At 46.4% G+C, this 24518-nt stretch overlaps 1 long non-coding RNA gene and 1 pseudogene across 1 annotated transcript; one reads left to right on the top strand and one right to left on the bottom strand.

The window, feature by feature from the left end:
• Positions 1-24518, bottom strand: part of LOC116595652 — a 170581-nt pseudogene that overhangs the window by 80332 nt on the left and 65731 nt on the right.
• LOC116595653 lies at positions 4072-19951 on the top strand. Its single transcript, XR_004287794.1, has 3 exons — positions 4072-4323; positions 18604-18988; positions 19856-19951. It is a non-coding gene; the product is annotated as an uncharacterized LOC116595653 (long non-coding RNA).

Raw genomic sequence — 24518 nt, 5'->3', positions numbered from 1 at the left:
CAGCATTGAGCGAAGACAAAAATATTAGCTGTTGAATACATAAATGAGCCTTTGCATGATAAAAAATAGCTACACCAAAAATGTGCAAGTGTGTTCCTATTGCACAAATTCGAGAATACAGAAGTACACAGAGGAAAAAATGAAAGAGCTCTTTCAGTGACCGTCCCTCCCCCCTCCCTCCCTTCCTGTGTGTTAATAATAGTTCTTTCTTTCTTTGTCTCTCTTCTTTGGGGGAAGAAGGAGTTAATTATCTGATCTATGAATTTGTTCTTACTGTAAAGATACAAATGTTCAGAAGCATAGCACCTCCCCAGATTTGAAGAAGACCGCCTTCATCAAATCTTTTCCTCTCTTACTTCTGTCTCCGGAGGTGACTACTCTTTTAAGATTTTTTATTTTTTATTTATTTATTTGACAGAGAGAGATCACAAGTAGGCAGAGAGGCAGGCAGAGAGAGAGGAGGAAGCAGGCTCCCTGCTGAGCAGAGAGCCCGATGCGGGACTCGATCCCAGGACCCTGAGATAATGACCTGAGCCGAAGGCAGCGGCTTAACCCACTGAGCCACCCAGGCGCCCCTGGAGGTGACTACTCTTGCTAGAGATTTTTCTTATCTCTATTCTATAATTTATATATATGTAACACACACACACACACACACATATACATTTAGGCTTCTTAAAAAACATATATAGCTTTCAAGTATTTTTATAACACAGAATTCTACTATATTTGCTATCCTGAAACTGTTTTTTTCTTACGTAGTCATGTTTTCAACATCTTTCCATTTCAGTACGCATAGATCCATTAAATTCTTTTTAATGGCAGTATAATATTCTGTAATGACATATGTACTCCAGCTTACTTATTTCCTATTGGTAGATATTTAAGTCATTTAAAAAATTTCACTGTCATATAAGTAAATACTTTTAACCTTTGCAGGCTGAATACCAAGTAACATGTTTGCTATCATCCACATTGGCAGCTGTCCCCAGTGTGGCCTGGAGGTAGTCAGCCCCTCTACTGTCGGGGAAGCACTGTCCTGGGTCTGAGCAAGAACCCCTATAAGACCCAACGTCATTCAGATCCTCGCACCACCGCACCTAGAGCCATGCTGGTGGCTGTCGCCAAGGTCCAGTTCCTTGGGGACCACATGGGAGGGCTGGAGCCCAGAAAATCTAAGTGTCCCACAGTCAGAAAATAGGAAAGCACAAGATGCCTTAAGGAGGTTGCCTCCAACTGGGTTTGCTTCTTTGAAAGACTGGCCCAGGAATGAAGTGATAGACGATTTGTATTTCTCTGGTATTTGAAGATTTTAAATGTGAGCAAATGTAGATTTTAAGTGAATCATTGCCCAGGAGCATCCACTGCAAAACCCAGAAAGGAACATCATTCAAGTGCAGTGCTGATAGGACAGCAGATGGTAGAGCCGTGTGATCAGTGTGTCTGCAGGTCTCCCAGAAAGATCTGGTGAATGAATGGGGCTGGAGGTAGAGGGAGGGCGAGGCTGTGAGAAAGCTTGAGTATAATAAGGATCTGGTCTGACCAAGAGGGCATTATGGGCACTAACATCTGAGGCGTCCCCCCTCACTCTAGTTCCCTCCCCTGAGAGCCTGGGATCAGGGTCTGACAGGCACAGGGGTTGTACTTGGAGTGGTGTAGGCATTCTCCACATGCAGGAGATGGCATGAGCTCCTGAACATGGGAGAGGCAGCCCAGGCTGCTGCAGTTCTCCAGAAATGTCAAGGACCGTACACATTTTGAGAAAACCGTAAAGATGCACCTAGAAAAAGTTCCAGAGTACAAGCAGGAAGATGGCACTCTTGAAAGGGCTTAAAAAATGAGGCTTTATTGAAGGGATTGTTGATGGAGGTGGGCAAGATTAAAAGAACCACAAAAGGTAATGAGGTACCACAGAGGGACTAGCCACTGTGGGGAGCCATTATCTCCCCTAGCCCTAAAGGAAGCAAGGGGAAGAAATGCTCTTACTGGAGCTCCCCTGTCACAGAGGACCCCAGCCATGGCCAGGACCTCAGTCAGTCAGGATGAGAAAGGAAGGATAAATATCTAGACCACCCTCTCTTCCCATCCCTGGATCCTTTGCAGTCTGCAGTGAATCCCACTGGCCAAACCCACCTGGAACCAGGGAAGGGCACAAAGGGTAGGGGATGGATCTGGGCAGGGGGCTACGGTGAAACAAACAAAAGAAGTTCAACATGTCAGGTCAGCTTGGTGTTTTGAAGGAGTAGCCTGAGCTCACATGGGATCTGGCTCAGCCATCCTAAGTGAGTCCCCAGAGCCCCCGCTACACGGCCAGCTCCCTGATGTCCACTGTTTTGCATGGACTGATCTTGGCAAAAGAGCCAGACAAATCTCCAAGACACAGGTGCTAAAATCATCTCCAGTGGTGGTAGACCACTTCCAATTCTGTCTAGAAAAGTAAAAAAGTGCAGGTTACCTAAGGAAGCCAGGAATCATGTCCCCGGCACTTTCCTGCAAGGGGTAAGGATGGTTTTGCAAAGTACAAAGGAACCAGGAAGGCAGCTGAAAAGAAATCAAAACCTATGAATACAAGAGATGGATGGATATCCCCTTTGAGATAGGGGCCCACATTATTTTGACCACTGCAGAGGACAGAGAGGGGTTCTGAGGGTATTAGGGATAGGAGACCTTGCTTCTCCCCAGGATGAAAGGCTTGTCAAAAAAAAAAATATGAAGCATACTGCCAACTCCAGGAAGACAATTTCTCAGGACAGAGGTGGGTAAACTTTTATGCATACCCTGTAAAAGAGAATGGAATGACTGAAGATACCAAGCATTTGTTATTAGCGAGCACACCAACAGTTCTCAAGCTCATGTGCTATGATGTCCATTCTTCATTGCTTTGCCACTGAATTTTGATCAATATGTACAACTGGTGTTTGCTAAAATGTAGAATGTGTATTCCTGGAGTCCTATCTGGCAGATAAAACGTTTTGTCACAGAAATTTTCCAATGTCATGTTGAGTACAATTCATCACAAGTAAGAAGAACAAGGCATGACATAATAACAATCTAGCACCAAATGAAATTTGTGGATTTACTAAAACGTGGGACAACAACACAGGCCAGAATAATATGGTGGTTAAATGTTCAGGCTCTGGAGCCAGACTCCCTGGGTTCAAATCCTGGATCTTAATAGTTATGAGATTATAAGTGAATTTCCTCATAGATAAAATGGGGGTAATACTACTCATTCCTATAGATCATTAGGAAGATTGAAATATTTAAAACACACTTAAAAAATCACTGGCACATAAATATTTAGCATTACCTACTAAATTATGCTATCTTTCATTCGCTGTTCACTCAAATATATATTGAGTATGTACTATGTACAGGCATTATGCTAAGCTCTGGGGATAAGTTGTAAGAAAACAAAAGACACCGCTTGCCCTCATGGACTAGAGAAGGAAAGACGAATCAATAATCACACAAATAAATATGAAATCAAAGCTGAGATGAGCAGTGGTACTTGGAGCCAGGACAGTTGGTAATGACTCATTGGGGGTAGGCCTTTCTGAGGACATTTACATGCTCTCTGATGTGTTCATGAGGTAAAGTTCATGGGAGGACAAAGACCAGATATATATTTCTTATTATGGATCACTATTTCAGGCAGGTAAGGCCAGGAGCAGAGACATCTTGAAAGTGTTGTAGATTCTGGGAGATAGGGTGACAGACAGCCTGGACAAAGACTCTGGAGGAAATGGGAGTAAAGGGGAGAATAAATGGGAGACACCATTTTCCCTTCTCGGAAATACCTCTGAAAGGAGGCCTCGGTACCCTACCGCCTGGCATGGGCTACCTCCCGAGAGTTGTAACTCAGACCGGAGCAAACTCACCAACAACATCTCAGCAGGCATCCAAGGACCTTCAGAAGAGGAGCACGCGTTCTTCCTTGGATGAAGAGAGTTTCACGGGGGACAAGTATGCTCTTTATGGCGTTGTGGGCAGGAGGTCTGAGGGTGCAGGCCAGGCTGCTGGGGCCATGTTGGACCGCCCCTTGTCCCGCCCCAGTGGTAGTGAGGAAAAGGCCTGCATCCACATGTGGCTGACTGAGCGTGTTCTTCTGGCTCCCAGCCGAACCTACACAGAGCATGGCATGGCTGATAGGAGAGGGCTTTGGAGTTAGAGATAAACAAGCCTGGAATTAATAAGAGAATTGAAATTGGGAGCTGGGGCGCTGGGTATGACAGCTATACCCCACCTATCACCAGATGAAGACTCACTCTAAGAGAGGGAGACGTGTGGATGGCGCATGTAACTCTGTGTCAACCAGTCAAGGTACAGTGTCTGGCATTTAACAGATGCCATTTACTGCTATCCTTTCCTCCTATGCATATCTGAATTATCTTGCTTCATCTAAGATCTTGGGTAAATGCTTTTGATGCTAACTTTTGGGGCGGGGGGAGCACTTTTTACCTACCCCCTGAGGCTCACAGTTATTCTGGGGTCTCCTTGCCTCAGAAAAAAGTCAATCAGAGGCCCCCTAACACCGTCATTCTCTCACACACAGCCTGGCCCATACCCAGAGTAACTATTTCATTTTTCCTCTTCTCTCCCCAAGGCTCTCAGGGTTGGGGGATCTGGGAGAACGAGTCAAATAGGAACTACCAGCTCAAGGGGACACTGCTGATTCCTCGGGGAGGCTCCTGCCAGGGATCCCCTACCTCTTTGCAAGGAGCCACCCCTTGAAAACCATCCTGCCCTGGGTCTATAGTAGCCTCAAGAGATTTTTTAAACCAACCGCCAGCTAGAAAAAATTCCAGCTAAGTCCAAGCTTAGCAGACAAAATAAAAACAATAAGGGCCCGCTGTATACTGAATGTTTGTTATGCATCAGTACAGTTGAAACACCGTACATTCTTACAGGAGACTTCTGAGGTAGATGCGACTAGTATCCCCATGCTAATGGGGAAACTGAGGTTTACAGAGGTTAAGCACCCCCTAAGTGAATGGAGTTAAGAGTTTGACATCTGAACTCATGCTGAAGACACCATTTATCCAGCTTTTCCCAGGAACGAATGACTCAGGCCCTTCGGGCTTCCACAGCTCTCCTTTTCCTGCTCATCAGACTACGCTGCAGGATATTAAACAGGAGATTGCGTCCACTTCATCTACTTCCTGGCCTGGCACACAGTAGACACTTTACATGAGCAAGACTCTCCCCACACCCTGCTGCTTCTCAACACCAGGGCTTCACTCTGGGTAACAGTTGAGGTCCCATCTTTCACATATGTCTTTAACTGGATTCATGACTCTTGGTAAGAGGTGGGTAACAGAAATACCTGCTTACCTTTTGACCCAATGAGACTGATAGAACACCTGCCCTGTGCCAGGCTCAGTGACAGAGGCCAGAGATCAAAAAAGAGATTAACAAAACCCTTATATTCTCATAGCTGACACCCTGGTCAGGGGTGAGAGACAGGCAGATGGCTCATTTTCATAGAGAATGATGGGGGTCAGCACCTGAGTTTAGGGAGCACAGGATGGAGCAGAGTCATCCAAGAAGGCTTCCTGGAGGCAGTGTCTAAGATGAACTCTGATGTGGCAGTGAGGAGGAGGAGGACATTCTAGGTAGAGGGAACAGTGCAAACACACAGTGATGAAATAAGTAAGAATAAACAAGAAGCCATGAAAAAGCAAAAAGCAACCTAGACCAGTGGTTCTCAACAGGGGTGATTTTGTCCCCCATGAGACGTTTGGCAACATCTGGAAGCCTGCCTTCCTTCCTTCCTTTCTTTCTTATCTTAACTCTGTATGTGTGCACATCTATGACTGGCATCTAATGGGTATAGACCAGGGATGCTCTTAAATATGTTAGAAGGCACTGGATAGCCCTCACCAAGAAAGAATCTTATCTGGCAGACATTAAGAGTGCCGAGGTTGAGACTTTCTGGCCTAGATCACCAAATATAAAAAAGGCTTATAGCACTTGGATGATTAAACACTTCATAGTATTAGTGTATATACAGATAGATCAGTGGAACCGCTTCAGAAGAATATAAATGTATTTCATGTATGAGAAAGGCTGCCTACCAAACCCAGTGACTAGCTGGTAAGTGGTGTCGAGATTCCCCAGACAGCCAGCTGGAAACAAAATTGAGCTGGAGCCGTACATCACAGGATCTACTAGAATAAACTCCGAATGGATTAAACATTTACATGTAAACCAACCAACCAACCAACCGACCGACCAATCAACCACAAAAGTACCGAGAGAAAATGTGGGAGAATTCTTTTACAATCTTAGAGTGTGAAAATCCTTCCCAATTACAAGCTAGAAAGTAACAAATTGATAAATTTGCCAATAAAAGTAAAAACAAACAAACAAAAATGTTCGTAGCTTGTGCATGCCAAACAAACAAAGGAAATGTACATAAACAAAGTAAAAAAAAAAAACAAATGAAAACCTGGAAAGAATGCATGCTGTTCAGCAAAGGGTGAATCTCCTGAAATCATAAAGCTACATGGACAAATCTCTGAAGAAAGACCAGTGAAAGCATGAGCAAAGGGTATGAAAAGATCCCTCACAGGAAAAAAAAAAAAAAAAAGATATAAAGGGCTGTTAAAAGTAGGAAAAGATGTCCAACCGCCAACGCACATTGTTAAGTGCTAAGATGCTGTTTGTGGGTTTTTTTTTTTTTTAAGATTTTATTTATTTATTTAACACAGAGAGAGAGAGAGAGAGAGATCACAAGCAGGCAGAGAGAGAGGGGGAAGCAGGCTCCCCGCCGAGCAGAGAGCCCAATGTGAGGCTCGATCCCAGGACCTGAGATCCTGACCCTAGCCGAAGGCAGAGGCTTTAACCCACTAAGCCACCCAGGTGCCCCACTGTTTGTGTTTTTATTAAACCCACCAGACTGGCAGAAAGCTGCGTGTGAAAACACACGGTTTGCTGCGAGGACACAGACGATCCCACACATTGCTGGGGACACATCAGCTCGATAGCCCCTCGAAGGCAACGTAGCAGTATTTATCAAAGTAAGCGCCTATGTCTTCTGACAAAGCAATCCCGTGTCCTAGAGCTTTCCCTACAGGTAGATGTATTTGCTCTGCATGTGAAGTAACATATGCTGACGATTAGAAATTGCAGCAAAAGATTAGAAAGGACTTAAATGCTTATGAATAGAGAATTGGTTAAATACCTCAGGGGTTGACAAATGGGCCCAAGTGGCCCTCAGCCTGCTTTCGTAGGGCCTGTGGCCAAGAACGGTTTCAACATCTTTAAACGGCTCAAAAAAATCAAAAGAAGAATGGTTTTTTTTTTGTGACACATAAACATCACATATATTTCAAATATTGGCGTTCACAAGTAAAGTTTTATTGGAACACAGCCACGCCCCTTTGTGTGAACACTATCTGTGGCTTCTTTTGTTCTGCAACAGAGAGCTGAGTGGTGGCCACAGAGACTGGCTGGCCCACAAAACATGGTTACTATGCGGGGTCCCTGAGCAGCTGAATACCGCAGAGATATGAAATCAATGGAGAAGCCCATCATGTATTGCCATGGAAAGGTTCCTGGGATATTATTATTGAATTTTTATAAAGCAGATGTAGAAAGTGTGAATTGCTCGTTATCATTTGGGTAAAAAAAATGGAGGACATAGTTGTATTCTATTGACTATGCAATAAAAATTATCTAGATGGGAACACATGACATGATTCAACAACGGTTATCTTTGGGGGAGTGTGTATGTGTGAACATGTTATCTACTCGAAAAAGTCAATTAAAAATTATTTAAAAAATTACTCTGGGTTATAATACGCCACTGCAAGTGGCTAGGCCTGGCTGGAACAGAGCTGGTGAGTGGCATCTGGATGGTGACAAGGCTGGAGATGTCTGTAAAGCCTGATCAAGTTTGCATTTTTGCAAACCCTGAGGACAATGAGGAATCACAGGATATTTGAGCTCTGAAAAAAAAATGCACTTCTGGAAACCAGAATAGGGTGGGTGGAAGCAGCTTGGGTGGGTAGAGAGAGAAGGGGCTGGAGGTAGGGATCAGTGCTGCCCCTGGGTAAGGATCTAGAAAGCTGGAACCTGGAGGCAGAAGGGAAACTTACTCTTTACTATATATCCTTTTGTTGGATTTATGTGTGTGTTTTTACTTCCATGTGCATTTATTTTCTATAAAAATACTATTGTTTATTTTGAAAAGAAAAGCCTTTTGGGGAAGGTATGAGGAGGACCTGAACTGTTGTGGCGGTTGGGGAGTAGGAGAAAGGGGGAAAGTCAGGAGCCCAGTCGCCAGGATTTGGTGGCTCAGTGGAAGTAGGGGTGATGGGCCTAGAACTTGGTCCCCATCTCTGAGGACCTGGGGAACAGAACCTTGTGGTGAGGAGGACTAGAGGGTGGAAGATTTGCCTGCCTCGAGATGATTTCCTGGGCCACAGCACAAGCCTTCAGTAGGCACAAACCATCACCCAGACACTCTGGGCCTTTGATTCCACTTTGACCACAGCAAATCATCTCCAGGCCAGACATGACGAGGGGCAAGCCCCTTCTTACGCAGATGGTGGCTTTCCGCAGGGAAAGCAGATGGTGGCTTTCCGCAGGGAAAGCCACCAGGAATACTGAATATTGACCCAGGTCCCTTCTTTCCACCTCCTCCCAGTGCCCCCTCATTGCTCTAAAGGGAAGCTCTGCACAACCAAGTTCTGATTTTGGGTTTCTGGACTCTTGCTAGGACTTTTCTATTTGTGTATATTATCCTTGCCCCAATGTCATTGAGCCAGAAAGCCTTTGAGGCAAAGACTGAAGGTCTTTGTGACCTCACGGAAGCACACCATTTCTTTCTATATGGTAGGTGTGTACAATGTGCTGATTGGCTGATCGAGGGGGACTCTCCAGTCATCTCAGCAGCATTGCCAATGCACCTGCCCTCTGACTCTGCAAAGCCCAGCCTCCCAGGATGGGAAAAACTCCCCTGGGGCCCAGAAGTCAAGGGTCTGCTCAGGCATTCCTCTCCCTTCTGTGGGTCTCCACATTCAGCCTTTCTTTGCCTAGATGGTATCAGCCAAACGGAAACCCATTAGCCAAAAGCTGTATTTAAGCAAGTGTTCTGCTTGGGCATCAAAGGAAACATAACAGTGGAAATGATAATAAACAACAATGATCATCATAATTTCAAAGAGACAACATCAGTGCCTATGGTTCCAACGAGACCCTGGAGTGCCAGTCGCTTTATCTGCAAACACAAAGTGCAAGTCACCTGCCTCTTCAGGTACAAAGAGAGCTCCTAATGCTTAAAAAACTGGAAATTGCTTTATAACTGTCACTTCCCATTATTATTCACAAGAGCTTTGGGATTGCAGCAGTAAGGGTCCCAGTATGCTCTCGATATAAATGAGGGTGTACTCTCAGTACAATGGAAATGAACATTTAAAGGCAACCTCACTCAGCCCCAATCTCCATACAGAAAATAAACCCACAACTCAGCTCCCCAGGAGCCCTGAAGCTGCTCTCCCTCTGGAGAGGGCAGGGCCTGGAAAGAAATGGCCTTTGGTCAGGACAAAAGTCCTCTGCTCTGCCCCAGATGGAAGGGCAGAGGCTGAGCAGTTCTCACAAAGGAGCCTCAGGGACCTGGCACTCCTCCACCCCCTCATCTAAAGGGGGAAAAGTCTTCTTCCGGCTCCTCTGGGCAGAGCAGAAGTGGGTTACTTATTCCTAATGTTATTTATAGTTTAGCAAATGCTGGGTCTCTAGCCTCAGGTCAACTGCCTTCTGCAGCCACTCCGGGGCTGCGGTCCCAGTTAGCAGCAAAGCCAGGGGCTATCTCATGGTGGCGCTTTATGCTCATAGTATAAACTGCAGTACCCCCGGGTCTCTGGGTAGGAGACGACCTCACCGCAGAAACACTTGTCCAGAAAAGAGTGCAGTGTTAGGGCGAACTGCCCGGATAACGTGGGGTCCAGCGCCATCTAGCGTCATCTTCGGGGCTTGGCGTGCACCCTGCTCTTTTGCTGAGGGTTTTTTTTTTTTTTTTGCGGGAAACTGGCTTTAGACAGGAGGGGGACTGAAATGAGGAAACACGTTCCCGTGCACAGGGCTGTCCTCATGCCCACGATGAAAGACTAGGGTTTTGGTAGGAGAAGCTGAAAAGCTACAATCCTAATGCGTCACAGATGGGGGTGTTGAGTGAGGGCATGGGGGAGTCTTTCTCTTGGAAGGAAGCTGGGGTGACTCACAAGTAATATTTAGAGTCTTCGTCCCAGAAGATTGGCTTGGGTTTGTCTGCTTGAATATTTTTGCTCACACTAACAAAAAAAAAAAAAAACCCCACAAAAAACACTGGTGCTATTTTATGACTTCTATGCTTTTCAAACTAGTTTCTCAGTGCTTGCCTAGAGCCAGCAAGCATATGGGGTGTTTACAAAAGTACTTGCAAGCTGTTTCATCACTGAACCCACTCCTGCTCCTTGTTAATGCTTCGCGGACCAAACCGTCCCCTTTCTTTACTGTTCCACTTCTGAACTGCCTTAAAAACCTCTGCTACTTAAAACCATTTGCTACTTGTTTTACATAGTTAATTTAAGATTCAGAATAGTCCAGGGAGTGGATATGGGTACTTTGGTATTGGATATTGGATATTGGTATTGGATTCTTGGGGAGGGTAAGTGACTTCCTGGGGTTATTCCGTCGGGGGTAGCCAGCTATTGTGGAGGAAGCCACCACATCCAGGAGGTTCTAGAAAAGATAAACACGGCTCTAGCTCAGAGGACACGTCTTACTCAGGACCAGCCCCTGGGACCCCAAGCCTTGGCTGGCCTAATCCTATAAACATCCCCCTCCCAGCATCTGTCCTGCTACTCCCACCCTGACGCAAACACTTCCACAGGCTACACTCCTCCACAGTTGGAAACCACCCCAGAAGAATAATGAGAGCAAAGAGTAGGGATTTGGCAAATGTTCAGGATGCCAGGAGAATCAGGGATTTGTCTCTAGCTCCCTGGGCTTTGGCCTTATCCAGTGGAAAAATGGGGAAATTCCCTGCTGGTTACTCCTTCCCTTCCCTCGTGACCCCCTCCACCATTCTCCACCAAACAGACACACCTCCAGAGCCAAGTGAAGTGAGGTCACTCTCTGGATGCCTCTGAAACAAATATATGGATTTAGAAATAATCCGTAGTTCTTAAATATACAGATTTAGAAATAGAGTTTCAATGGGGTAACACACTGCGGGGGAATGCAGACCCTGACCTCCACAAATGTAGTAAATGTTGAGGTACTGGCAGTCCGTGGGAAGTGGTTTGGGGTAATGGAAGGAGCACCAGATTCAGAGACCTGAACTTAAATCCCCACCCTGTCATCCCCCAGCTGACAGACTTTGGGCAAGTCACTTAACCTCTCTGGGCCTCAGTCTCCTCATTTGCAGAATGAAGCCATTTTTCTCTTACCTGTGAGGTAATAGGTGAACAAGGCTTTGCAAAGCCCGTAGGGTGGGAGGGGCCGTATGTAGGAAGAGCGGGCATGAGCAGGATTTAGGTAGGAGATTTTTTATTCACTTTCCCCTTTCCCTAACTGCCCCCTGACATCTGTCTCCTTCTACAAAATGGACATTACCTCCCACACGTACACATACTCCCATAGTTCCTGAGGAGTCAGCACTTTTTCAGAACTAATGACCTTGGGAAGAAGGTTTTCCAGTAAAGACCCCATGGTCCCCAGGTCGTTCTTTAGGGGAGGCAGGAAAAGCAAAACCAGGAAGATGTATGACAGTGTCCGTTATTGGCAGGAGGAAGGCCTCAAAAGTATATTTCCTGAACTGCCAGGTAATAAAGATGGACGTCTGTGGTTGATGCCAAGGGGAACCATCCCCAACAGCCCAGCAGAGCTAGTGCCTTCCAGGGGAGAGGAATTCGACCCTGATAAAGAGCTGGTAGGGAGATGGAGGTTGAGCGTGGCCTTTTCTCCCTGGTGGTAAAGCCAGTTTGAAACCTCTTGATTTCTTCACAGGCTCCATTTCTAATTTAAGATGTCTCTACCCGGTTTGGCAAACTCTGTGCCTCTCCACCAGGGAGGAAATAGCTTCATAAGGGAGGCTTGGGGAGAACAAAGGCCTCATTAGGATCAATCACTTATTCTGGGTATACATTCCCAAGAATCTCTATTGATGATCTCGGGTACAAATGAAGTGTAATTAAGGATAGAATGCAAATGATCTCCAGCTTAGTAACTCCTCTTGTAATTGAAATTTACTAAATTAAGTCTGAGGTTTTTGAAACTAGGTCTTTAAAAAAAAAAAAAGTCCCCGATTATCATTACCCCCTCTCCTCCCTCCCACCCACCCCTCCATAATGTAATTAGTTTAAAATAAGACCCATGGTACAATGACGGTGCGCTGCCTACAGATTTGTTAAAGTGGCACTTGCTCTCTGAGATGCGGGGCTCCTGCGCGCAGTTCCCAGGGAGCGAACGAGGAGAGGGGGCTCACGAGGGTCAGGCTGCTTGGGTCTAACACAGGACAGGGAAAATGGATGCAGGGTTGGCAGCACGATGCTGGACAGGGACAGATTTCTCTGTGTCCCTCTTCTGCTCCTTTCCTCTGCATCAGATCTAGTGTGAGCTGGGGATTGTTCAGAGGACGAAGGAAACACTTGTTCTGTTGGGGTTGGAGAGGAAACTGGCCTCTTTTGGGGGTCCTGACAAGGTGTGAATTGTGGGAGACACAGCGGCTGGGGCACATCAGAAACCCACCTCTGTTTTCTTAAAGGTCAGGGAGCCGGGCTCAGACTGGAACAGCCCTGAGACGCCTCCAAATCCCGTCCTCTGCTGCCAGATGTGACCATCACTGGCCTGAACTCATCTCTCCTGGTCAGGCCACCAAGCTCAACCTGCCTGAAAGAACCCCCAGAGAAGCCAGGGGCTCAGAGATGGGGACCGGGGAGGGGGTCCGGCCTCTCTATCCTCATCCCCAGTTTGGTTCCTTGTCCAAACCAAAAAGAGGGCCAAGAGCCATCCTGAGGACATCTGGCCTCCCAGAAGAGCACGCTGGTTGGTTTCATTGAACTCAGATGGGAGACGTATCTGTCTTTGAAATCATGCTCCAATTTCGTGGAGCTGCAGCAGAACGGGTGTGGGAGATCAGGAGAGAACCTCCCACAGCCTGCCTCTTTCATCCTCTTCCCCTCCCCTCCAACCCAGCCTCCTGGCCCACAGCCTCTTGGGACTGGGAGGGACACACAGAAACACCTGGAGCTAATTGACCCCTCACGTGGGGAAAGTCAAAGTCTGCGAAGTCCATCTGAGACCAGAGAAAACAGCCATCCTCAGGCAGGCCACAGAGACCTGAAAGAAAACACCTTCTCCTCCGGACCCCACCCTTTCCATTTTGTGCCCGTGCCTGATTTGCCTTCATCAGTTAACATCACTAGTGTTCAAGACTTGAGTAAATGCCTGCCTGAGCGACTTTGGATGGCACAGACAAGCAGCACAGTTGTTTCTGGAGAGCATAATAGGTGTATCCTTCCTTTCATAAATCAGATTTTTAAAAAAAGAGACAATAGCAATCTTGTCTCCAGATAAGCTTGTACTGAAAACACTGCTCTGAGCTAAGGTGGGTGTGTCTACTGTGGGATCCCTGTGCCCTTTGTGGGGCCGGGCACCAGGGGGGTGCTCTCGAAATACTGGTTGCAAGAAAGAAGGTAGGACTAAATGACTCTCATTCAAAAACTTCCAGTAGCTTTTCCATGGTAAGCAAAAAATGCCCTAATTCTAGAATCCGGTGTTTAGGACCCTGCAATCAGATGCCATGCCTGTCCAGTTCCCTAAGAGGCTTTCAGCACATTGACTGCCCTAGAGTAGTCATCAAAATCACCTGGAGGACTTGTTAACACTAGCCAGCTGGGTCCATCACTGCCAGAGCTCCTGAATTAATACATTTGGGGTGGGTGGAGAATTTGCTTTCCTTACAAGTTCCCAGATGATACTGGTTGCTGCTGGTTGGACACCATGCTTTGCCTATACCACTCCATCTCCACAAAGGGCACCCCTTGTCCTGCATCTTACCAATCAGTCAAGCTCCAACTCCAATTCTACCTTGCCAAAAAACTCAACATGCCAGCGAAACTGTACCCCCACCTCCAGGGCCCGCAGCCCTCATGCACCCCCTAATGGCCAAGATGCTTTATCTGTTCAACTCTCTCTCTCTGACTTTGTCGGTCAAAAGGTCCTGCTTCCCTTCACGCATAGCTGCTCCCTCTTCCATTCTGCTTGCCGTGTTTTAGAATCCCACTCACCCTGCAAGACCAGTGGAAACCCCATTCTCCTGCCTTTCCATCCCTGTGGACATGGGACCATTTCTTCTACTCTGTGAGTTCTGCCAGCTCATCACTGACTCCCTGCCCTCTCTCTCTGGAGCTCCTCAAAGGCAGAAGCTGGGCTGCTACCTTTACAAACTGTTGGTTAGCTCTGGTTGACTCCGTTTGAGGATCTTTGAGTCTAAGACTATAGATGTTGTTTAGCCTCTCTTATAAATGTTATTTTATGTTTCCAGTTGTTAATCTGGATAATTAAGAACTCTCTAGGAGGGGCACCTGGGTGGCTCAGTTGGTTAAGCATCTGCCTTTGGCTCAGGTCATGATCCCAGGGTCCTGGGATCAAGCCCCACATCAGGCTCCCTGCTCAATAGGGAGCCTGCTTTTCCCTCTCCCATTCCCCCTGCTAGTGCATCCTCTATCTCTTTGTCAAATAAATCTTAAAAAAAAAAAAAAAAAAAAAACCTCTCTAGGAAGGGACCCTCTTTCTGTGTATCAACATTGAAAGGAGATAATTCTCACCAAAGGAAATCAAAGGGGCTCCCTTCTCTGGCCCATTCAGCCAAGAATACACATCTTTTGGGATAGCATTTAAGAGGATAGACAATCCAGTTAAGTCGGGATAAGTCAAGGGATTCTCCTTCCAGCTAGAGGACGTCCGCCATCTGGAGATGTCTTCATGGGTTCTAGAACACCACCCAAAGAAAGATTTCTCCTTTCGGACTTTATTTCTAGGACCAGTTCTTGCCTCTTTTTCCTCTAAGAAGAAACAGTCACAACATTCACTAAGAGAAAATGGATCATAACAGACCTTGGTCACTTGACCTGATAGTCTCATGTCGCACGAGGGGTGGGGCTCCTTGGGTGCCAAGACTCTCCAGGCCTAAGGACAGCCCCTCCAGTGTTCCCACTAGACTGTGCTTCTCATGCAGTCACAGACTTGGCCTCTTCTGCTCACCATTTCATCCCTCCAAGTATGGTGGCTAACCCCTAGGAGGTGCCCAATAAATGTATTTTGAATAAATGAGTAATATTCTATTCTGCCGTGATGCCTCAGGGAACTATGGAAATCAGCCAGAGCCACTGGGCCAGACACTGTAATTACAAGCAGCAGGGATCATCCTTTCTTAGGTCCAAAATAATGACCCAAGTTTGTCAAAGACACCTCCAGTTTTTCTTCCTGCCCCTTCCTAAAGGTACTACTTTTGGTTATGATCAGTGTAAAGCTAACTCTTTAGGAAAATAGTGTCATAAAGTCTTCTGAAATATTCTGCCCTGTGTTTTTTCAATATAAATGTTGTGACTAGAGACTTCAAAGGGAGGCAAAGACATTTCGGCTAAAGTCAGGTGCCCAGAGCTCACCAGCTCTATAACCCTGCTAAGAGCAGGTAGTTGCTGAGCACTTACTAGGTGGTGCCTGGCCCTTTTAGGCATGATCTCATTTAATCTTCTAGAAAATCGAGTGTAAATAGTGCTATCACCATCTCCATTTTCCTTATGGGGAGGGTATGGTTTCCGGAGCGTATGCACCTCATTCTGCGCCACATGGCCACATCGTACTAGTTATTGGAAGCCTCAAACACATCTGCCCAACTTCAGTGCCAGGGCTCACAAATCACTCTGCAGCACTGCAAGTTACTTAGCCTCCCCAGACTCAGTTTTGTCTTCCTTCAAATGGTGATAAAAAAACATCTCCTCGTGGGGGAAATGAACATCGCAGTGTTGATGCAGCACAGAGACTATAAAGCACCACTCACCTTCTAAATTAGCATCTTTATTGCTCCAATTCAAAGCAGGTTATGAGAAGCCAGCACTAGACTGATCAGTGGTCCCCCTCCCAAACCCTTAGTTATCTTGCCAATGCTTTGTCCATCAACATACTGTACCAAGCACCTACTTTGTGCCAATTACACAAAATAAATAAGAGGGGCGCCTGGGTGGCTCAGCTAATTAAGCATCTGCTGTCTGCTCAGGTCATGATCCCAGGATCCTGGTATCAAGCCTGACATGCTCAGCGGGAAGCTTGCTTCTCCCTGTCCTGCTCCCCATGCTTGGGTTTTCTCTCTCTCTGTGTCAAATAAATAAATAAAATCTTTTTAAAAAATGAATGAGAGAGGGTCCTTGCCCTGGGGAGGCTCATGATCTTATGAGCATTTCCATAACTTCATGAGTCTCAAGGTTGGTCCACACACTTACCCCAAGAGTGACTGTTGCCTGATGGTATCTTGTTCCTCTGGAGGAAAGGTGAAAGTGAAGTTTGATCCTGATGCTCAGACCTCTAGGATGAGAGATTAAGAAGTCAGATAGGAAGTGGGAATAAGGCCATGCTGGCTCTGAGAGTCACACCCCAGGGAGGACGGAAACTCTCTGCTCCCATAAAGGAGGATTAAACAGAGTGGTCAATGAGTTCAAATAGCCCTTTTCTTTCCTGGCCACATGACCTCTGGTAAGTTATGTAACCTCTTTAAGGCTCAGTTTCCTCACCTCTTAAAAGGGGATAAGAGGGACAATTTTTTTAAAAAAATATTTTATTTATTTATTTATTTAGAGAGCAGGGGAGAGAGTGTGCATGCACATGAGTTGGGGAGGGGGCAGCAGAAGAAGGAGAGAGCATCTCAAGCAGACTCGTGATAATGATTTGGAGCTCCATCTTATGACACTGAGATCATGACCTGAGCTGACATCCAGAGTTGCATGCCTAATTGACTGAGCCACCCAGGTACCTCACAGGACAATTTTTTTTTTTTAAGATTTTATTTATTTGACAGAGAGAGAGGTCACAAGTAGGCAGAGAGGCAGGCAGAGAGAGGAGGAAGCAGGCTCCCCGCTGAGTAGAGAGCCTGATGCGGGGCTCGATCCCAGGATCCTGGGATCATGACCTGAGCCGAAGGCAGAGGCTTTAACCCACTGAGCCACCCAGGCGCCCCCTCATAGGACAATTTTTGATAATATGTGTAGAGAGCGTAGTTCAATTGGTGGCACATAGCAAACATTAATTCATGTGCAGCCAAAGGCTGCGGGAGCTGTCAACACTAGCCACTGTGTGAGGAGTGCGTGAGCAAGTACAAGGGGGTGGGTGGGGAAATGGTCGCTAGTGCCTGGAAGGAAGAAAACACTCAGGGAAGGAGGGAAGGAGGGAAGGAGGAGCACACCCACCTCAGGGAATTGGGAGGGGGCATTTGGAACCAAAGCCTCACTTGTCTGGCGGAGCCAAGATTTAAAAGGACAATAATACCACATAATAAAGGTGCGTGCTTTTTCCGACAATGAAAACTATTGTTTGTTTGTGGATAAAGAATATCAGGTATTTTTGTTATGCCTTCAAATTCTTTATCTCATTAGATCCTCAAAACAACCCCATGAAGCACACTAGAAGAAAACAGTCATGCCCATTTTATAGATAGTGTAACTGAGACTCAGATGAAGTCTCTTGAGGTGAAGCCATTTGATTCAGGTCATGCTGTTAGGAGTGGCCGAATAGAAATAACACTTAGTGCTAGGTTCAGGGTTCCACACCATCTTTCCAGGTAAATCTTTGTGGAGAAAGTAGAAAAAATACAGATACACATCTGTATGTGTATGCCAAGCTTTAAGACTTCAAATTCTTGGGCACTCCTGAGACTTTGTAAATAAGAATCGATGTGTGCGGGAACCCAGGAAGCTCCCCCAGGGGAACTGATGCAGTAAGCCTGGCATGGTGAATGGGCATCTGGAAGCCAGTAGAAGAAAGAGTTATGCTCTGTTTGTAGTTGTAAAAGGATTCAGACACATGCTGGGCTCCCGCAAGCCTCTGACTGCTCTTGCCAGGACAAATGCCATAGCCCACTAACTGGGGTTCCACCCATCAACAATGCTGCCGCTCCCCCCCACCCCCCGCTGCCCAATCCACCCTCCAATGGCAACCAGCAAAAACATGTCTCCACCCCCTATTCACAGGCTCACAAACCCCACTTAAACTTTCCTGAGCTTCCCAGACCCTTAACCTGGTTAACAAGCCCTGCCTGGTCTAACAGCATCATCTGCCCTTCTCTGTTCCCCGGCCCCACATGTGCCTTCTTTCAGAACTGGGAAGATTCCCTCCTACCCCAGGGCTCTTGCACATGCTCCTCCTGCCACCTCCCCTTCCCACTGCCCCACCCCTTCCTCTGGTTCACACTGCCTCCTTCTGCCCCTAGCATTATTTCTTCAAGAAAGTCTTTCTCAACTCCCAGTCTAGGGCAGATTCTTTGTTATAACTTCTCTTGCCTTCTTCAGGTGTTCTCCTCACTGACTGTAATTGTGCACTGAAGGGTGTGGTTATTTTATTTAGGTCTATCTTCCCTCACCACCAGTGCTGGGCTTCTGGAGCGCATGTCTCCTCCAGGGGTCCCTGTCCATCTCCTCAGTGTCTCCTCAGTGTTTGACGCCCGGTAAACACGTGTGGAATGATGTTGCAGGATGTGCGTGGCAGGAAAGACCAGGAGCCTGCTGCCTCCACTTCTTGAGTCCCAGAAGACAAGAAGTTTTTTAAAAAGGCCAGTTTGATGAAGTCATTTTTACATTGGTGTCCCGTCAAAGTGCAAAGTCACTCGGTTTTATTGCCAACTAACATGCACAGCTGACACGCTCAACATTGTGCGGCCCACAATCCCCACCCTGGCTGTGAGGGACGCTCCCAGTCTGCTTGATCTCTGTTTTGTTTGAATTTTTAGAAGGTAAATTATTTTTATAATCAGCAAAGACCATAAAGAGAATGTTCGTAGCCTGTCAGAACTGGGTAAGACTCTAAGGGGACATTAATTCTGTCTCTAAAAATCAAAATTTAACGGAGGTCCTTCATTGAACCTAGTTAAAGAAGCGCTGGAAATTGAACCGAAGTTTTTTCTGGGCATTCTAAAGTTAAGAAAAAGAGATAATGGTATGGTTCAAATGTCCTCATTGTCTTCATACCCCTGATGCCGGCTGGCTTGGTCCAAGGACCCAGAAGAGGAGGTCCTGCAGAACCGACCAAGAGGTGTCTTCGGTTTCACACAGGATGGAGAGCAAACATGAGCCAGCAGGAAGGGAAAGCAGAATTTGTTGAAAATAGAGAGCAAATTTGGATGAACTCTAAGAGACTCGGAAAGCAAAGGAGGGAGTCTCTCCTTTACTTGGGGTCTGCATTTTGTTGTTGTTGTTGTTTTTGGCAACTGTGGTGTATGGGTCCTGTCAGAAATCTGGGACCTGGTTAAACAAGGACAGGGTCCAGGTGTCTTTCATAAGTCACTCATCCCCTGAAGCCAGGGCGTCAATGGCCTTGGGGAGGCACACGGTGGCTCTGCTCCGTGGTTCCTTAGATATCGGCTCTTATGCTGGAAGACTCAAAAGATATCCTCATCTCTTTGTCCCTTACAAGAGGACATACGGTGTTCACATCCCAAGGCATGTGTACAGTGGGGCAGGGGTGCAAGTCCTAGCTGGAATAGAAGCCAAAAAAGGAGCAAAGGTAAAAAACAAACAAACAAACAAACAAACAAAAGGTCTTTTTTTCATGGGGTCCTTTCAGTTTCCTTGTCTCATCACAATGGCTTGTTAACTTTAAGGGATCCAGCAGAGGATTGGAGAGGCGGACCATGAAGAGACAAGTAGCTTCTCAGAGAAGGGCACCCGCTTGCTGGTCTGATGGATGGCGCCTCCTAAGTAAGCTAAGTAGATGGAGGCCAAACAGGAGGCTGGTTCTACGGCCGAGTGGTGTCATCCTTCCTCCCTTCACTGTCTCCTTCCTCAACTTCTGCTTCACCCCAAGCCCCCTTACCCGCCCACTCACCAATACAGGAAGGAAGGCCAGCAGTGGTGGGAGATTGGTTTTTTTTTTCATAGTAATGCTTGCTTTTTAAAAGCCAAAGACTTAGTGTGTGTTTTCCTTTGGCCAAGTCAAAGAATCCGCACATGAAATGACTGCATTTACCCAAGACCATGCCGCCCCTTTCTCTCCCCTCCCTAGATTCTGGCTCCTTTCTGGCTTCTCACTGGTGAGAATCTCTTTGATTTCTTGGTTATTAGAAAGAAACGTCAGAGAGCTGTTCAAGAATCTGTGCTTTTGGTTGGGTCTGGAGAAGGTGAAGGGCTGTGTTGGCAGGAGCAAAGCCTTCAAAGATAGGACAGGACTTTCCTGCCCCGACTGTCAGGTGTTTGAGAGCCTGCTTCTAGAGAACCAACTTAAGACACCCAACTCATCGACTGCTCTGTACATGTGACCAAACAGTCCCCAGGTTTCACCCTTAACCCTCTGTTTCCTAGAAACAAGAATAATCTCGTTGTAAAGGAAGTGGTACTTCACCAACACCTCCTTGGAATAGTAGTATTGAAAGTTGTAAAGGATGTGGTACTTCACCGACACCTCCTTGGAGTTGTAGTATTGAACCCTGTCCAAGTGTAAAGGCACCAGGTTTTATTGCCAGTACCATGCTCGGCCAGCGTTCCTGACCATGGTTCTGTCCATGACCTCTACCCTGATTTGGAGGGACTCCCACAGTCTCCTCGCCCAGTTGATGTTTGGTTTGAATTTTTATGTAGTGCATTATTTAACCCACACCTAATTGGAATAGTATTAAACTCATTCTTGATTAATTCTCTCTGGAAAATCTCATCTTATTAAGTACTTAACAGAAGTTCAGCTTCATTACCGAAGCTGATCGGATTCTGTTATTTAATGACTGAAAGGAGAACGAATGTCAGACACGCCGACCCATTTTTCTGGTCAACCTCCTTTGACAACACAGTTATCCTAACTTGAAGGCAGTTGCATTTGTTAAAAGAACAGTCCTTTTAGCTTTTCTCTGATTATTAAATATCTAAATGCCCTGCAGATCCTCAGAATACCTACAACAGTTTCTAGCGACACTGTAAAGTACTGGTTTCTCCACCCTAAGTGAGCAACGGATTCACCTGGGGTGCATTGATTTCCAAGGGCTCCCAGGTCCCACTCCAGTCCAGTCAGTGGCGGTGTCCTGGCAGCCCATTTAAAGTTCTGCAGGTGGTTTTCCTACTGGGTTTTTACCCCAAAGATACAGATGTAGTGAAAATAAGGGCCATCTGTACCCCAATGTTCATAGTAGCAATGGCCACAGTCGCCAAACTGTGGAAAAAACCAAGATGCCCTTCAAGGGACAAATGGATAAAGAAGATGTCCATATATGCAATAGAGTATTATGCCTCCATCAGAAAGGATGAATACCGAACTTTTGTATCAACATGGACAGGACTGGAGGAGATTATGCTGAGTGAAATAAGTCAAGCAGAGATAATCAGTTATCATATGGTTTCACTTACTTGTGGAGCATAAGGAATAACATGGAGGACATTGGGAGATAGAGAGAAGTGAGTTGGGGGAAATTGGAGGGGAAGACAAACCACGAGAGACTGTGGACTCTGAGAAACAAACAGAGGGTTTTGGAGGGGAGAGGGGTGGAGGGTTGGGTGAGCCTGGTGGTGGGTATTAAGGAGGGCACGTATTGCATGGAGCTCTGGGTGTGGTGTATAAACAATGGATTTTGGAACACTGAAAAGGAATAAAATAAAATGGAAAAAAAAAAAAAAGAAAGTATCTAAAAAAAGAGTTCTGAAGCTGGTTTTCATGTGTAGCCAGGGGTGAAGACCATTGCCTTAAGGGCATAGAGCCTCTAGGAGGCCATGAGCACCAGCTTCCCCAAGAGCCATGGCTCTGGACAATGCAGGAAGAGCTAACATGGTCCCTGGTGGCAGCCCCAGGTGACGCTGCACACACCATAATAACAGAGTCACTACACGTGGGCTGCTCCGTGCCTTGCTCCCCTCTTCCCTCCTGCTTCACTCCCTGCACTCCAGCCAAGAGGCCCCCAGGAAGCCCCTTGTCAACCCACACTCTCATGAGAAAACATCTACCATGCAATAACCTTTTGTTCCCATAGCATCACAAAAAACTCTCTTCCCCAAGGAGATTTCAAATCAGGAATTTTATCTTCTCATTTGAAAATCTGGGCAGTAGAGCCTCATGCATTTTCATTCATTTCTCTCTCTTCCAATCTGGGTCATTTTTGCTCCTGGCTGAAACTTTCTCAGCCTTGGTGGATGTGGCTGCCTTGATCCCTGGGGTGTAATTCTAGAGAAGGAGTTACTCATGTTCCCGGAAACAAAGAAACGTTAAAAAGAAAAGAAGAGGCAGAAAGAAAATAGAACCTAGAAGCTGTGACCTCAGTTTATGACTGGCCTCTATTAAGCCTGGCCCTTAATGATGTTGGGGCCCCAGAGGACTTTTTTAAGCCTAATAATGCTCTCTCATAAAATGTTAAGAAACCACAGTGCGCTTTTAGAACTCCAAGCCAAAGGGTAACTAAATTTAATTAAGTAGGTCCATGAACTCTAAGATGTTTGTATATTTTGGTGTTTACCTGCATTTTTCTGAGGGGACAGTCTCAAATTCTCAGATGCGTATGTGACCACATGAAGTTTGAAAATTAGCAACTTGATGCCCCAAAACAGATGTTTGACAGGAGGGACTTTGATTGAAACGTCTATACACCTTGTGTCTCCTCCCTCACTCTGTTTTCTTACCTCTTCTTCTGCCGCCACCCTTCACCATCTAGGGGCTTTTTAATGCCACCATATATAAATTCCTGGTCTCAGAAGAGGGGAGCTGAGGCCACAGGGTCCCAGAGGCCAAGGGTCAAGGAGACCAAGTGCCCCAGCGCTCCGGGCCTACAGTTTTTCAGAACAAAGATCTGGCGCAGGCTTTCAGGTGGCCCGTGAGGTGCCCAGCAGATGTGGTCCAAGACTCATGGACCTGCAGGCTAAGGGCTGAATTAGTGAGAGAGGTTGACCTCTCTTCTACAAGTTTATGTGATGATTTTCTTTCCATGCATTCTTCAAAAGTCATGACCAAGTGGTCATCTGTCACTGTCAGCCTTCCAATGACATCAGTGCAGACACCCGAAGACACCCAGACTGAGGGAGAGAGAACTGCAGTCCCCACCCGGCAGACATTTCTCTCCCTGCCCCCTCTGGTAAAGCCAACACTGGTCAGTACCTCTTCTTTGATGGGGTGGGCATTAATAATGTTTCTCTACCAAAGGAGGAAACACAAGTCTCTGCAACTAAGTTCCACAAAGGGAAGGAGGACTGTGAGTATGTTTGGAGACATGGTGGGCGGGGCACAGGGAGAGAGAACCAACATTTATTCACTACCTAGAATGGGCCAGGTGTGTGTTAGAGACTTTCCCTGTGTTACTGCCTGCAGGTCGTGCTCAAACAAGGGAGCAAATCTGGTACAGAGTCACACTGTAGGGCTGGAAAAGTTCCCTACACCAAGGGACTTACTCCTGAAATGACCAGCATAAATCTTTCTATTTCTGTGAGAATGACTTCCCATTTTGTCCCGGGACTTCACTCTTTATTCTTTTTTTAAAAGATTTTATTTATTGGGGCGCCTGGGTGGCTCAGTGGGTTAAAGCCTCTGCCTTTGGCTTGGGTCATGATCCCAGGGTCCTTGGATCAAGCCCCGCATCGGGCTCTATGCTCAGCAGAGAGCCTGCTACCCCCACTCTCTCTCTCTGCTTGCCTCTCTGCCTGCTTCTGATCTGTCAAATAAATAAATAAATAAAATCTTAAAAAAAAAAAGATTTTATTTATTTGAAAGAGAGAGAGAGAGAGAGAGAGAGCATGAACTTGGAGAAGGGCAGAAGGAGAAGACACCCAGCTGAGTAGGGAGCCTGATAGGGGCTCCAACCCAGGACCCCGGGATCATGATCTGAGCTGGAGGCAGATGCTTAACTGACTGAGCCACTCAGGCGCCCCTCACTCTTTCTCCTATAGCAGTGCCATTCAGTAGACTGTTCTGTGGTGATGAGAATGTTCTGTATCCATACTGTCCAATACAATCACAACCATGAGCCACATGTGACTATCGAGCTCTTGAAATGCAGCTACACTGACTGAAGAACTGAATTAGACATCTTATTTAGTTTTAATTCACTAAAATTTAAAATCCACCTGTGGCTAATGGTTACCAGTATTGAATACTGAGTTCTAGAGTCACCCTGAGCTGTGGCCTAGCACGTGGTCACCTGAAATAAAGACTAAGTTTCACAGCCTCTTTTGCAGGCATATGATGAAATTCTGGCCAACGGATGTGAGGGGAAGTGATGTGGACAACTTCCAGGCTATGACCTCAAGGGAAGAGACGTTCCCTTCACCCCTCAATGCTTTCCACTTCTTCTTGCGGGCCAGAGA

This window comes from Mustela erminea, chromosome 7 (assembly GCF_009829155.1).
Source record: "Mustela erminea isolate mMusErm1 chromosome 7, mMusErm1.Pri, whole genome shotgun sequence".
NCBI lineage: Eukaryota > Metazoa > Chordata > Mammalia > Carnivora > Mustelidae > Mustela > Mustela erminea.
This window is presented reverse-complemented; position numbering and strand designations above follow the sequence as displayed.